Consider the following 14,362-nt stretch of genomic DNA (forward strand, 5'->3'; position numbering starts at 1 on the left):
CCAAACGAACACCCCCTTTCCACAGCAAAGCTGGACCCAGGACAGTGTGAGCTGGAGTCAGATAAGCAGGCCAGGTACAGCACCACTGCTTTACCTGCAGTAAAAATACACAGGCGAAGATGACTGCCTGGATGTTGCCTACAGGATGGGTTTTCCTGCCCCAAAAAGTCCATATTACTAGGAAAGTAAACACTTCAGAATAAGAGTCCCCCATGGGAGCAGGAAGCAGTGTCTTTGGGAAGTCATTAGCAAGCTGTCAAGGTGCTAAAGGCCTGCAGTTCACTGCTGAGCACTGAGTACTGAGTCTTCCTAACCAGTGCATCAGAGGAAACAATAAAGCACGCACAGCTTCTGAGAGCCTCACCCCCAAACCACGCTTCAAAGCCCAACCGGTGACATCTGGCCGCTTTGATCCAGCAGGAGTTCCTCCTTCCAAAGGAAGAGTCCCCCCCATGGGGCCGGCAAACAGAGCCACACAGCGCGCCTCCACCGCCCCACCCCACATCTGTTTCCCTCTCCCCTGCTTCCCACTGAACACAGATCAGTGATTGGCGAGTCGGCGCTTTGCGTAACGCGATAAGAACTGGCCGGAGATCAGCAGTGAAGGAGGGAGTAGGAGGCTGTGGGACAGAGTGCAGACAGAGTTCCGGGACCAGCAGGCCGCACTAAACACTGGTGACGTTGGTGTGTGTATACACTGTGTGTGTGTGTGTGTGTGTATGTGTGTGTGTTTGTGTACATGTCTGAGGGAAAGAGCTGAAACATGAGAGACAAAAAGAGAAAAGAGAGGGATGGGGGAGAGAGAGAGAGAGGAGAAGAAAGGGAGAAAGAGGTGGAGGAAAAAGAAGACAGCAGGGTGGAGAAAGTGAAAGATTGAGACAGACAGAAAAGAGAGAGAGACAGAGAGAGAGGGAGAGACTCCAGTAAAGCAGGCCTGGATGAGCGTGCAGGCTGGAGACTCACAGCTGCCCAAAGGTGACCTCCTGCTCAGTCAGTCTGGCACATCACTCGGCTCAGCCTCACATCCTCAGGAAACATATGGCTGTAATCGAGTAAAACGGGCTCCCCAGCACGGCCGGAGCCGGGCGTGTAAACACTCCACTGTACTGCAAAAAAAAAAAAACTACACGCGATCCACCATGCACTAAAGGCCAGCCAAGTGCCATTCACTCCTAAAGACTGAGGCCAGATCACCCCTTTCGGTAACAAAAAAGAAAAGACTGAGAGCCTTCCTTAGTCCAGTCAAACAGACCAACCTTAAGAGAGGAAACCTAGTCAGCCCAGTCAGAGAGAGCAAAAATAAGACACGACATTAGCTGCCCCAGTCAAACAGGTCAATTATAAGACAACACACTTGCCAGCCCAGTCACACAGGTCAGTCATAAGACAGGAAATCTACCAATCCAGTGAGAGAGGCCAGGCATAAGACAGTACACCTGCTGATCCATTTAGAGCAGCCAATCATAAGACAGGAAATCAGGTAGAGGTGTGTGACACTGGGGCAGGGCCAGTCTTGCGCTTTGGACCCAAGCACCCAGGATTCCCCTCTGCACAAGAGGAGGGAGTATCACACAAACAGCCACTCCTACCAATCACAGCAACTCTAACCATAGAAACAGCGCCACTAGCAGGGTTCTACTCACCCAAAGGAGCAGGGAGAATTTTACCGGTCCTGGACTGGGCTAAGGCCATGCAAAGAGCAGTTTAAAGTGGTTCCATGAAAGACAATAAACCGACTCAGGTGGGTAGCTACCTGGCTGGATCCACCTCCGCAGACACTGCAGCCCTCGTCACCCACCACTACACTTCTTTTTGGGGAAACAAACACCTACACACGTTTGGTTTTGCTAAGGATGTCCAGAGAAATGCTCTCCCCGGGATTCATAACCAAATACTCTACCAGAAAGCAACTGCAGGGTCGTATCCACACTCAAACAGAAAAATTTGCAGTTTGTGTTCTTAAAAATTGACACTGCAACAAGCATACCAATAAGCCCACTTGTCTGTTAAGGGGCAAACTCCTGTGTGTAAACCCCTACCTCAGCAGCGAGCCAAACACATCTAGGAAGCACAGGGAGATGGTCACTGCTGCAGGCATCTGGCATCAGAGTCCAGAGTGATGTCATTCCAGCAGTGGAATGAGGACGCCATGCAGTGCTGCACCATGGAAACCTGCCTGCACAGAGAGGTAGAAGGGACAAAACAATGTCTTACAAATGTGTTACTCAGAGGATGTAATTAAATCCTGAAGTCCTGCAGCAGGACAGAGAGTCAGTCACTGGACTCTGGACTGCCGGGTCACATATACATTACATTATTGGCATTTAACAGACGCTCTTATTCAGTGCAACTTCATGTACCCCTGCAGAATAAATACAGCCACCATTACAGCAGCAGCACAGGGGGCTGAGCCCTGAAGGCACTAACTGACACGCTTTTGTGGCATGAATTCAACACGATCACATTGTACCTTAACTAGAACCATAACCGTGACTCTTACACCTAGGAGTTCACCATTCATAGTCACCACTTACTCTAGTCGTTTAGACATTTTTAATTCAAATATGGGGGACAGCAGTGTGGTGTAGTGGTAAGGAGCAGGGGGAATACCCGAAAGATTGCTGGTTCGATTCCCCATTGGGGCACTGCTGTTGTACCCTTGGGCAAGGTACTTAACCAACAATTGCCTCAGTATATATATCCAACTGTATAAATGGATATAACTGTAATCTTTGTAAGGCCCTCTGGATAAGGGTATCTGCTAAATTACAATAATGTAATATAACGTAGATATGCTCACCTCGCCAACCTGCGAGATTATTCACATTTTTAAAACTGTTGTATTTTCATGGCTCTAACTAAACTGGCCCTCACAGAGACTACACCGTTCAGCTGGTAAGTAATGCCAAAAATTGTTTATACTTTGTCGCCTGCTAATGACACGCATCTAAACAATGACACTGGACAGACGTTTGAAGCCTAAAGAGCTTACTCACTTTAGCAGCTGTGTACTTTAATGAGACACCACCACTGCCTCTGTGGTTGCTAAGTAACACGTTATCAGATAAGACACCATCTCATGGCACCCTCTCCATTCCAGGGGCACCAGGAGCCTTCAGTGCCAGAACTGAGCGATCATCTGTTTAAATCACTTCACTGAAACACGAACGGGTCTGCTGGCGCCTCGTTTGCAGCAGTCTAAGCTGCTGAAGCCCCGATCATCAGATGAGTCAAGAAAAGCTTCAGAGGCACTCATTTCAAAACAAAAAAACACATATACATATATATAAATATAGTGGAAATGGTGTGAACATACAGAAACCAATAGCCTACATTTCCCTTTTTGAGGAATATTTATATTAAACTGAATGTCTATTGAACTCGATAGCTTTATTACGGTACACTTTGGCTAGGAATATAATTTTGCTAAAAGCCTGTGAGCGAGGTATGAATTATTTACAACATGTCTGCGGCCTTTTCCAAATAAGAATGCCTCTGCGAGTCCCAATACACACTGGGAGTGTAAAACGAAAGCAGGGGGATTGAGGGTGAGGTTCAGGGAGCCAAGAAAAGGATCCGTTACAGAGGAGTAGGTTAAGGCAGGGCCAGCTGAAGTCATACTGTGCACAGCAATATTTCCTGCTCCACGTAGCAAATGCCGAATGCAAACACTCTACAAGCAGATATATGACCAAAACGGATAATGCCTTTACTCTAACCAAACAGTGCAAAGTTTCCATACCGTATCACTCTGCTAGCGCCGTGTTTACTTTACTCAGAGGTGATTGTGCAACATAAGGTGAGAAAGAAACCTAGCATGCACCACCTTAGAGACCTTTGCAGCAGGCAAATGACTGCCGTTGCACAACCGCAACACAAAGAACCAACCCGCTGGAGGGGGTGTGAGCGTGTGAGTGTGTGTGTGAGCGTGTGAGTGTGAGTGTGTGTGTGTGTGTCTCACGCAGAGAGACATGGGTGCTGCTTTGAAGATTCCGTCGGTGGGACGGATTACAGCAGGTTTAGCGAAGGTGAAAGCCCAGCATACTGCGGAATACGTGTGGAACCTCGCGAGGGGCGGGTAATAAGATCAAAGAGAAGCGTCAGCCACAGCGAGCTGAAATTACAGAGTGAAGCTGAGCCAGGCCAGATCAGGCCACGTTAACAGGAGGGGCACAGACTCCACGGGGTTTAGACCCAAGCTCAGAGTGCCGCTGTGGAAGAGCAACTTGAATCCAGAAGGATGTAGGTTTTAGACGCAGGTCGGGCAGCACTGCTGTACACTCAAGCGAGGCACTTAACCTGAACTGGTAAAGTAAATTCATCCATGCTGAAACGACACCAATGCAAAGCGTGATGACATTGTAGCATGGTGGTAAGGAGCAGGGCTCATAACCAAAAGGCTGCTGGTCCTTAACCCAGAATTGCCTCAGTAAATATCCATGTATGAGTGGATAACATGCAAAAATTATAACCTATGTCAGTCACTCTAGATAAGACAGATAAGCATCTGCTAAATGACAATAATGTAATAATGTGATATTACAGTAGCCATCCTGGACGAGTGCATCCTCTAAGCAATCGAGATAATGAGCTCCCTCTCCCTGTCCCTCTGTCTGTCCCTCTCCCTCTCCCTCTCCCCCTCTCCCTCTCTCTCTCTCTCTCTCACTCCATGTCTCCCCTTCTCCCTCACCGCATCTGAACGTGGCCACACGCTGGCTCACGGTAAGGAGGGGTCTGCCCACAAACGCAAATCCGCCATCCCGCTGGGTCACCGACCCATGTCATTTTCCGGGTCCAAAACGAGCAGCTTGCTGCAACCGGAGGACTGGACCGTCACGCTGAGCCGCAATCAGGGAAACGCTCTCCCCAAATTACGGGGGGAGACGCAGGGGCCGGTCTATCTCACTGCGCCACTAAGCATGGAAATGACACAGCCGGAATCTGAGCGCCTGCCAGTAACAGCGGTCCCGGGGGGAGAATGGTGCACGCTGTCTGTGACAACAATAAGTCAACTCGAAGATCACTGTGTTAGATTCAAAAACATGCAGCTTCAAACTGACAGCCGACTGCAGTCTCACTATTGGAGAAGCCCTGGGAATGTAAACAGCTTCATCTTCGAGAGGCTTTGAGTGACAGCAAGCCTGTGCAATATAAGACAGGAGAAGTGTGATTAACCTGAAACAGTTTCACCCCTTGGAAACATTAGGTTTGGAAGTATTCCTATTCAAATATGATTCCTATTCAAACCCCAGAGGCTTCAGCTTCCTCAAGATTATTATGTCCATTCATAACCTCACTGTGGTCATTAATATACACAAATCAATCATATCTGGGAGATGGCAGCCCACAGCATTCAAACGCAGAGTCACCACCCTAGCAGAGGTGGAAGAGCTAAGGATGGAGACCGTGCCTGAGTGTGTGAATGTGTGAGTGCACGTGTATGTGTGTAGGAACATGAAAGAGACATGAAAAAAGACACTAAGAAGAAAAAGAAGAAAGACAGAAAGAAAGAGAGAGATAGAAAGTAGGAAGACAGTGCCAGAGTTAGGTTGGCTGAGACAGAGAGGAAAGCCTGAAAGACAAAGAATGCTAGCAGAGAGCCAGGAGGTTTCACTTAATCATGGTTTGATAATACAGTCTGAATCATACAGACACATCACAACCGTCTTTGATCAATGATCTGATTCCCACCTGGGTTACACTGGTACCCAAGAAAAGCAGGCCAGGTCAGAAGGTCCCCATTTATTACCCACTCATTAACCTTTTATTAATGAGTACTTATAAACCTTACCTTCAATGTTTATGGGAGAATGTATGCACCAACACACAAAAACATGCGCACACATACACACACAGACACATACGTTAAAATAATTAGAGTAAAGTGTTATTCTCAGCCGGACAGGGTCAGAGCAGCTGCCGTTCCCACACACTGACATCGTCCACATTCATTTCAGTCTGAAATACTCTAGTGCGGCCTGAAACAGAGGCATCAGCATCCAACATTCTAAATCAATGCTTTCACCACATAAAAGCTGTTACAATGTTTCTGAAACCCGACAGTGACTCCACCAGCAGGAAAACTCGTGCTGACATCTCCACAGTAGGTGATGTGTGTTCTGCACACTAAGTAAGAGAGGGAAGGAGAACGAAGAGGGAAAGGAAGGAGAAAGAAGAAGGGAAGGAAGGAGAGAAGGAAGGAGAAAGAAAAGAAGAGGAAGGAAAAAGAGAAAGGCCAATAGCAGCAGCCTGCTGCAAGAGGCCTGGGCTTGCAAATTACTCCTGCAGTATGCCTGTGTTTGCTGTACCTGCTGGGTGAGCAGAGATCAGAGGCTCACCTGATTACCTGCCGGTACCCAGTGAGCGACAGACACAGGCAGGTACCAAGGCTGTGATGTCACTTTAACACACCCATGCACAGGGGGCTTCCTGCCAATAAACTTCCAAAACTCTGACCTTTACCCCTCTGCAAACTGATGAAAGGGCAGAGTTCCCATTCCCAGCCTGCTTTGAGCACCGTGACACTACTGCAACTGGCATCAGCCCAACGCAAACCGAGCTGCACTCAGAGGAGACGATAGGCACGCTAACACTTGGCCTAGCCTAGCGGCTAAGGATAAGGCCTGAAGTCCCACCCCCAGGTAGATTTTGCAGCCCTGTGATCTACCCTTACTGATGGCTGGGAAGGGTAGCAACTTTAGTTCCAGGCTCCAGTGCACAAAGGCCCCACAAAGGGAAGCCCCTACACACAGCACACAATTGGTACAGCTTCACTCTGATTATATTTATAATAATAAATTACTATCACTGATAGGACATTGTGTCAGGACATACATTCCTTCCCATTGAGAAAATTCTGTACAGATACAGAGCACAGAGAAAGGCTGGTCTGTTCCCAAACACAAATAAACCCACAACCATAACCCTCCTACTCCCTCCATTACATGATGAAGCTTTTCCTGCTTCTGCACCCCAGCCTCTGATGCATCACACCTGCCTAACACCAAAACACTTTACGCTTGTCCTCATCCAAACAGAACGACAGTATCTCTGCATTTAAAAGCCAGCACAACAAAGGAGTTAGGACAACTGCAGGCCTTATAACAACAGCACCAACAGGAGGTAAGGAAACAATTTATACATCTGTACTGATGTCATCTATACTGTATAAACTTGGCTTAATGTTCAGTGGATCCATTTCAAATGCAAAATAGAGAATGAAATTAGTCCACTCTAGAGTCAGAACACCAGTCTGTATAGACTCTCCAGTTTTTATGGAAGCCACCTACATATTAAGGTGAGCATTCAAAGGCCTTTCCTATATCCAGTTCAAATCAGAGCCCACCGCATCCTGACAGATCACCCGGTTTCAAATAAAGATGAGAAATTGGTTGGATTTCACATTGGTTGCAGGGTTCCGTCTGCTGCCCTCAAAGGTGCATTTCTGTGCTGACCTACATTTCCCAACATGCAATTCTGCTGCTCAGAATCATGTAATTCCTACCACAGGTCAGTCCACTGAATCCCACCACAACCCAAAACAAGAGGACTCACTGTCAGATACCATTCTGTGCATGTTCTTCTGTGCATGCCTATGGATCAGTGCAATTTTACTTGGTCACACTATAACCTCACGCAATCACGCTAAGTGACACAAACCATGAGCTAGTTCCACAGTGTGTAGTTACAAATGTCTGCCCTGAATACTCATGAACAAAAAGTTCCATTACAGAACAACAAACATCTGGATTTGGTGCAGCATCAAGATTTAAATGTCCTTGTTATCTTGTTTTGTATAAACCAAAGAATGGTATAAAACAATTATATAAAGTGTTTAAGCAGAAGCTCTTGCAATGGCTGGCCTGCTCTGCGTGTGTGGCTAACAGAGAAGGACTACATGCAAGGCACACCGGAGCCCTGGCCCTCCTGTAGGAGCTTGAAGCATGGAGAGCTGTGCTTCCCAGCTCCGCCACAGCGTCTCCAACCTGGAGACTAGAGAGCAAACAGAGAACCTCAGGAGCTGAAACCCGATCCAGGTGACCCTCCTCCTCCTCCTCCTCCTCCTCTCAACCCCCCACCAACACAGCCACACACACTTCCCAGGCAATTCAATCCCTCTCCCCTACTCTGAGATCCAAACACATTTCCACAGGGTGGCTGGAAGACTGCTCCACAAGGCCAGGAAAGGACACTGATTTCTATTTTATTTTCTTCAGATCACGCAGAGGGCATAGAAGAAAACAAAATCAGATTCCTGTCCCTGTCCCTACTCCCATTGGCTATACCTTCACCATCCGTACTGCTAACCTCCCATTTACATTTCCTTTATTGCGATTTACTCAGGGAGTTCTGGAATGTTACTCCTTACATCACTCTGAGAGAGAGAGCACTGAGGGTTTTAATTTGTCAAGAGAGACAGAGACGCAGCGAGAGAGACAGAGAGCCAGAAAGCAAGAGAGAGAGAAAAAAAGGAGGATGGCACAGGCCTGCCTTCAACCAGCAAGCACAGGAAGTCGTGCCTCAGACCGAGCCTCTGGCTGTTCCAGCCACATCACAGACGCCCACCGCAATTACCTGAACGTGCGCAAACAAATAAGTACGAGGGCAGCGCCAGGGTGGTTTAAAAGACATGACTAAAACAGGATGGTTGCCATGGGAACGCCAAAACTGTTTTTGACTAAATCATGATTTATGAGAACGGTTCTCACAGTAACGTTGCTAACAACAAGTAGCTCCATATGTACACAGCTCCATACTGCCAAAGAGTAACATTTTAAGCTACAGCATATGACACTTTTCTGTCTTAGAAATCAATGACAAATGCTTCTGTAAGAGCAGACAAATAGAGAAGCTTGTCGTATCTATGATGGCAAAAATGTTCTTTGTTCTATTTTTTTAATGATTTAATGTTCTCTGTCATTTCAAAAGGGTTATGAAAATTACTTCCAGATCTGCCATGGCTTGAAGTAACCAGTGTTTACTCTACATACTTCGAACTATTCTGGGACAGAAAAAATAAACTAACAGCGCTAATGCTTCTCGTGTTTTTAAATGCCAGTCCAGCAAAGATATCATGAAAGAGTCTGGGGGGGTCAGGAGTTGAAATGTTGCAAATACCTTTTTCCCCTCCTCCCAGGAAGCAGAAGAGCGTTATCAAGGCAAAGTAAGATATATTAGTACAAGTCCATCCTTTAAGAGGATAATTTATCTTTCATTAGCCTTAATAGCCTCGTGAGCTGAGGTTGTGCTGCCGGTCTGAGAAACCATATGCCTGATGACTGAATTATGCACCATTTCCTTGAGCCCCCCCCTCACACACACACACACACACACACACACTTATTTCGATGTCATATACAGCACTGAATGCATTTCACTTCTTTTCTACAGGAGGTGTTTTTTAAAAATGAATCGCTGTTTAAAAAAAACTCAAATCGGATGGGCAACGGGCCAAAACAATCAGTCGCGTGAGTGACTCATTTGAAACACCGAGAGACCTTTACTCTTGGGCTCAGACACATAGGCCCTATTATGTAACTATCATTTGTTGGAACATATACATGTGCAACGTGTGTGTATTATATTATTAGTTTGTGTTGCAATACTCGAAGAACAGTGAAAATTCAGGCCTGGGTGCCTTGACCATATGCTGTGATCTTGTGCGGTCCTGGAGAGAGCGCCAGTGGAAGCACTGACGTCCACTTCTCCAAAGACCCAGAAATCGGCGAGTTTAAACCGCAATACCCTGGCATTTAACAATAGACTTTATATTCCATTTCTCCGAAAAAGAAATATACGTCTGCATCTCATCCACCCATATGGTTGCTTTCAAGAGCGCTCGTGTTTACGTTCGGTAACGTGGCCGGGACTGTGACTGCAGAAGCCACCCGTACGAATAGGAGTCGATTACTTGTGAGAATATTTGAATAGCATTTTCTTATTTTTTCTCTCTCTTTAATCACGAATGAGAGTGTGCATAGACCAAAAAAGTTGACTTGTTTCTGATATTATTTAGGTACTTCCATATTACTAACTGGCTTTGCAGACTTATGATTGACACGGCAAGATGTCAATCATTATTACTCGAATATTTGATTTTGGAAAGCACGAAATTTTTTGTTTGAAATACAAATCTTTACTGCTCACACAAAGCATCAATAAATCTTACATAGGCCTACCTGTTGACTCGTCAATTAAACGCATGCCGATTTTTCCACGGCATCATCTGCATTTAAAATGAGTGATCAACTGGTAATGTTCGTTTTATGGTTTTAAACCGTTCTTCAATTCATTTTAATTCTCCAACCCCATGGACATCATCAGATGAAGAATGTTTGATAAAACACGATTGTGCATTTAATGTCACACGAAGTGTTGCTACAGGTATCAGAAAGCAAGTAATTTTTGAAATGAAGTATTTTTCATTTGAAGTAAACAGTTCGACTATTTCAAACACAATTACTATGCTAAATTTTGTTGCCTCCATCTTCCAACGAGCTACTTTACCCTAAAGGGTTACTGTGATGTACGGGCACTAACTGGCAAACAGTCCCATCAACACGTCACGTCCAAACACTTCGTCTGTAGGAGAGTAAAGTTACACGTAAACGTTCAACTGATCATTTCTACTCAACGTAACTCAAAATGTGAAACATGTTACATTAATGTAATATAGCTATATGTAATACTATACCAGTGAGAAACAAAGATTCAACTTGTAATAAACATCTGAACATTGATTAAACAAGTTATTACAAACTAAAAGAGCGATTGGACTAACAATCAACTATGCTATAATCAGAAAAAAAGTTGCATTAATGTTTAACAATTGACTGAGTTCTTCCTAACAACCTAGCCAGCCAGCAATCTGATACTGCATCACTTTCATCTTAAGTACTTCATCATCGTATTATTTAGGGTCTCCTCCGGTGTTAATAATCACAGCTACCTGCATAACCAACTACGCACCACGCATCCTCAACACGTAAACCTTAATTATGCGCACAAAATTACAATGTAATGTAAAGACGGAGACACTGGTCTTAGCATTGTGCCATTAACGTATTTTATGTTCCGACGAAGAAAATATAAACCAAACGCCCAAAATTCGAGAAATAGAAGTTGTTTTTTGGAAAATATATCAACCAACGCTTTTAAAAGAAATGATAGTTCACTAACTTTTTTTCAAACGCGACAACAACAACAAACTTTCCCCCCCCAAACCGGAAAGAAAATCCCCACGCAAAGATCCGGAATTCCCACTCACCTATCTCCGTGCCGCAGTATCAGTTTTAAAATACGTTCCCTGCAGACTCAAATCTGTATTTCGTCTCGTAGCCTTCGAACAACCAGACAGAAGGTCGACAGAAATTATTTCCAAGTTTCTGTTTTGTTATGAGTGTTTGGTAGTTTTTTTTTTTTTGCAGTCCCCTCGCACACTGCCTCTCTTACACTAGCGATCCCGACTGTGCCTCTCGCAGGGGGGGAACATTCCAGTCCTGCGCGTAACGAGATCGACCGCGATCACAACCCTCCAATCAGTGCAGCCCGGGCGCTGCGAAGTTTACCCGAGAGACGTGAAAGGGGGATGGGAGGGAGAAGTCACAGTCACCCGCGAGTCGCCACCTAGCGTGCGACCAGTGGACAGCCAGCGAGGTTGCCCTTGTGACTCCGGCGTCTCTCTCTAACCACATTTCTTGTTTTCGTTGTGCTTTTATGAAGATGTCCCACTGGAATGGTGTAATTAAGATCAGATTGGCCGAAGCAGGAGCGCTCCTACAGGAAAACATGGAGCACATGTATTGCCATTTAGAGATCCAATGTTTAGCTTAGGTGAACTACTCCTCCATTCACTGATCTGGGAGTGTTGTTAGCCTGTTGTGACACTGTTGCTCATTCAGCTTCAATGGATACACTGTTCTGTTGTGCTGGAAGTCGCTCTGGATAAGAGCATCTGCTAAATGAATATAATGCAATGTAATGTAATGTATTCCTCTGTTTTTTTCATTGGAAATTTAGTTACTCGGTTATATTTGTATAGATATTTGGTATATGGATGTTTAGTTTTTTTATGACCGGGGAACTGAAAAATATCCCACAGTGTAGTCTCTTTTGTCAGATATCTGGACTGATGGTAAAAGGAATCATGATTTTTCATATCTTGCTTTAATTGGCAGGTTCTTGGTCTGGCATGGAGGAATAGGGTCATAGCATAGCTCTGAAGTAAGGGAACACACAGTGTAACCACAATGGTACAGGTTCACAGTCTCACTGGGGCCTTTGTGCCATTAATCACTGCAGGTGCACGACCTGAATTGCTTTGATTATTTCCCCCCTTTATAAATATGTCATAAACATCTCAGACGTGGGTAAGACTACTTCTGCGGAGTAAAGGACCAATGCAGTGGAAATGAATGACTCAAAGTCAAAGCTTGCTGAAGGCCTCAGTGTATTAAAGCACCCTAAAGGCAGTGCCACAGAGGAGCTGCATTCAATTAACTTGGTGTCGCCAGCTATGCATATTAAAACCGAAGAGCGTCTGCCAAGCAGAATGCAATTATTAGTCTGGGGTCAGGTTCATTGCTGGAATATTTTGAGAATGTTACCTTTGATTTGGGGTTGTACTGGTTCTGCAAATCTCATTCTGGCCAACTCACATGTTAGTATGAGGGCAAAGTGTTCATAAGTCAAAATCTCATAACTGTATGTTTTTAAACAAATATTTTAAGTGTAATACAGACTGTGCCATGAATGAGAGATTTGAGTTGAAGTCAGTGCTACAACACAGTGCTGGGGCCTAATTCTCTGTCGCCTCCTTGTGGTGTAATTCTATAACAACACCTGACAGACACAAAATCAACATGGTCTTGACCATAGCTGTCCCTCCACATAGGGATAACAGACCTCTTAGTCCACACAGGCCTTTCAGCTAGGAATAACAATGCACAACATTAATTCCATGAATAATAGCCTAATTCCATATCCTTAGGTGAACCTGTATATTCCAGTGTGTTTCCTATGGGTATCACGTGGTGCAGATGTAGTGGTGATATCGTTGTGACCCCAGCAACTCAAACAGGTTCAGTTCATGCAACCCTATGCTAATGTTTACTGTGGTGTGAAAAATACCTTAAGATGATCCAAGGTCAGTGGTTGGAACCAGCCAATGTATTAGAGGGTTCTCTCCATTCCCGTTTCCATTCAGGTCAGCAACCTTAAATTTGTTAAATTATTGGTTAATACATCCAACCAACCACTTTCAGTGGGCTCAGTTTAGTCAAACTACAGCTCAAGACACCCTGTAGACCAAAAGCTGTTGAGAGTAGTAGCCTGGTATCATAACACAGCTGACACATCTGTCAGCACACACAGCTGTCAACATGAGGCCAGCCTGAGACACAGGCTTTTTCAAAACGCAGGAAGCAAGACAAACGGAGTCAAAGCAGGAGAATTATCCTCAGATCTCACACTTAATTAGAGTAGAGAGAGAGGAAGTGGGAGGGTTCTGTTCTGAGAGAGAGAGGTTATGTAACCTAGCACTCTCCAGATGTTAGGATGTGTAATCCTCATAATCCCTCTACATGCGTACCTGGGATTAGGGGATTTGTAATATGAGTTGAATGATAGACAGGCATAAAGTATGTTGGGGGGGGGGGCATTTCTGACAATGGGAGCATTCCTGCCACCTTGGACTGAGAAAATATGTAGAAATGTGGGCAAACTGTAGTGTTAAGCACAGGCCAGCCTGGAAGGTCATATAGTTCCACACGACATATTAAGATTAAACATAATTCAGTTGAATTTCACTGTTGGTATATTAGGAGAACATATTAATATTACTATAATAATAATAATAATTAATATTATTATAAGAGAACAAGTGAACGCTATCTTCTTCCTTTGCAGAAAGTGGGGTCAGTGTCTGTAGAAGCACAAGTGAGATTGTAGCCTCTTTGCACTCAAATTACATCATTGGCTAATGGAGACTGGATCCCCCTGTTCATAGAATCAAACAGCTGGCATGTAAGTTTGAAGTAGCACGTTCTAGCACGTTAAACGTTAATGTTCTCATCATCATTGGCTAGGTTCTCTGATACTCTCAGGAGAGAGTACCATAGAGTGTATAGTGTGTATAGATTGTGTAGACTGGTGTATGCTCATTTTGGGGCACCGGAGAAGAGTTTAGGTCAAACTGAAGAAAGAGGTTAGCATTCTTATGCAAATAACCTGCACATCTGTGTAATCAGGCAGACTGTGTACACATATCAGAGGGCTGCATCCTCCAACAGACATTGGCTTCAGTACTACATGAGGCAGTGCAAAAGCACCCACTGGGAACAGACCAGCTGGAGTAAACATGAAG

The 14,362-nt window shown here is 44.9% G+C and overlaps 1 protein-coding gene across 2 annotated transcripts in view; it reads right to left on the minus strand.

Annotated features, from left to right (window-relative positions):
- Positions 1-11,455, minus strand: part of LOC118774201 (bone morphogenetic protein receptor type-1A-like) — a 36,700-nt gene extending 25,245 nt beyond the window's left edge. The window contains exons 1-2 of one of the 2 annotated variants that reach the window (XM_036523365.1): positions 11,267-11,455; positions 2,040-2,176 (exon numbers count right to left, since the gene is read on the minus strand). The gene's annotated coding sequence lies outside the window, so the exon portion shown is untranslated. The remainder of the gene's footprint in view (positions 1-2,039; positions 2,177-11,266) is intronic. The other variant, XM_036523374.1, reaches the window with a different exon arrangement.
- Between the last annotated feature and the right edge of the window lie 2,907 nt (positions 11,456-14,362).

The sequence above is a fragment of the Megalops cyprinoides genome, chromosome 1 (assembly GCF_013368585.1).
Source record: "Megalops cyprinoides isolate fMegCyp1 chromosome 1, fMegCyp1.pri, whole genome shotgun sequence".
NCBI lineage: Eukaryota > Metazoa > Chordata > Actinopteri > Elopiformes > Megalopidae > Megalops > Megalops cyprinoides.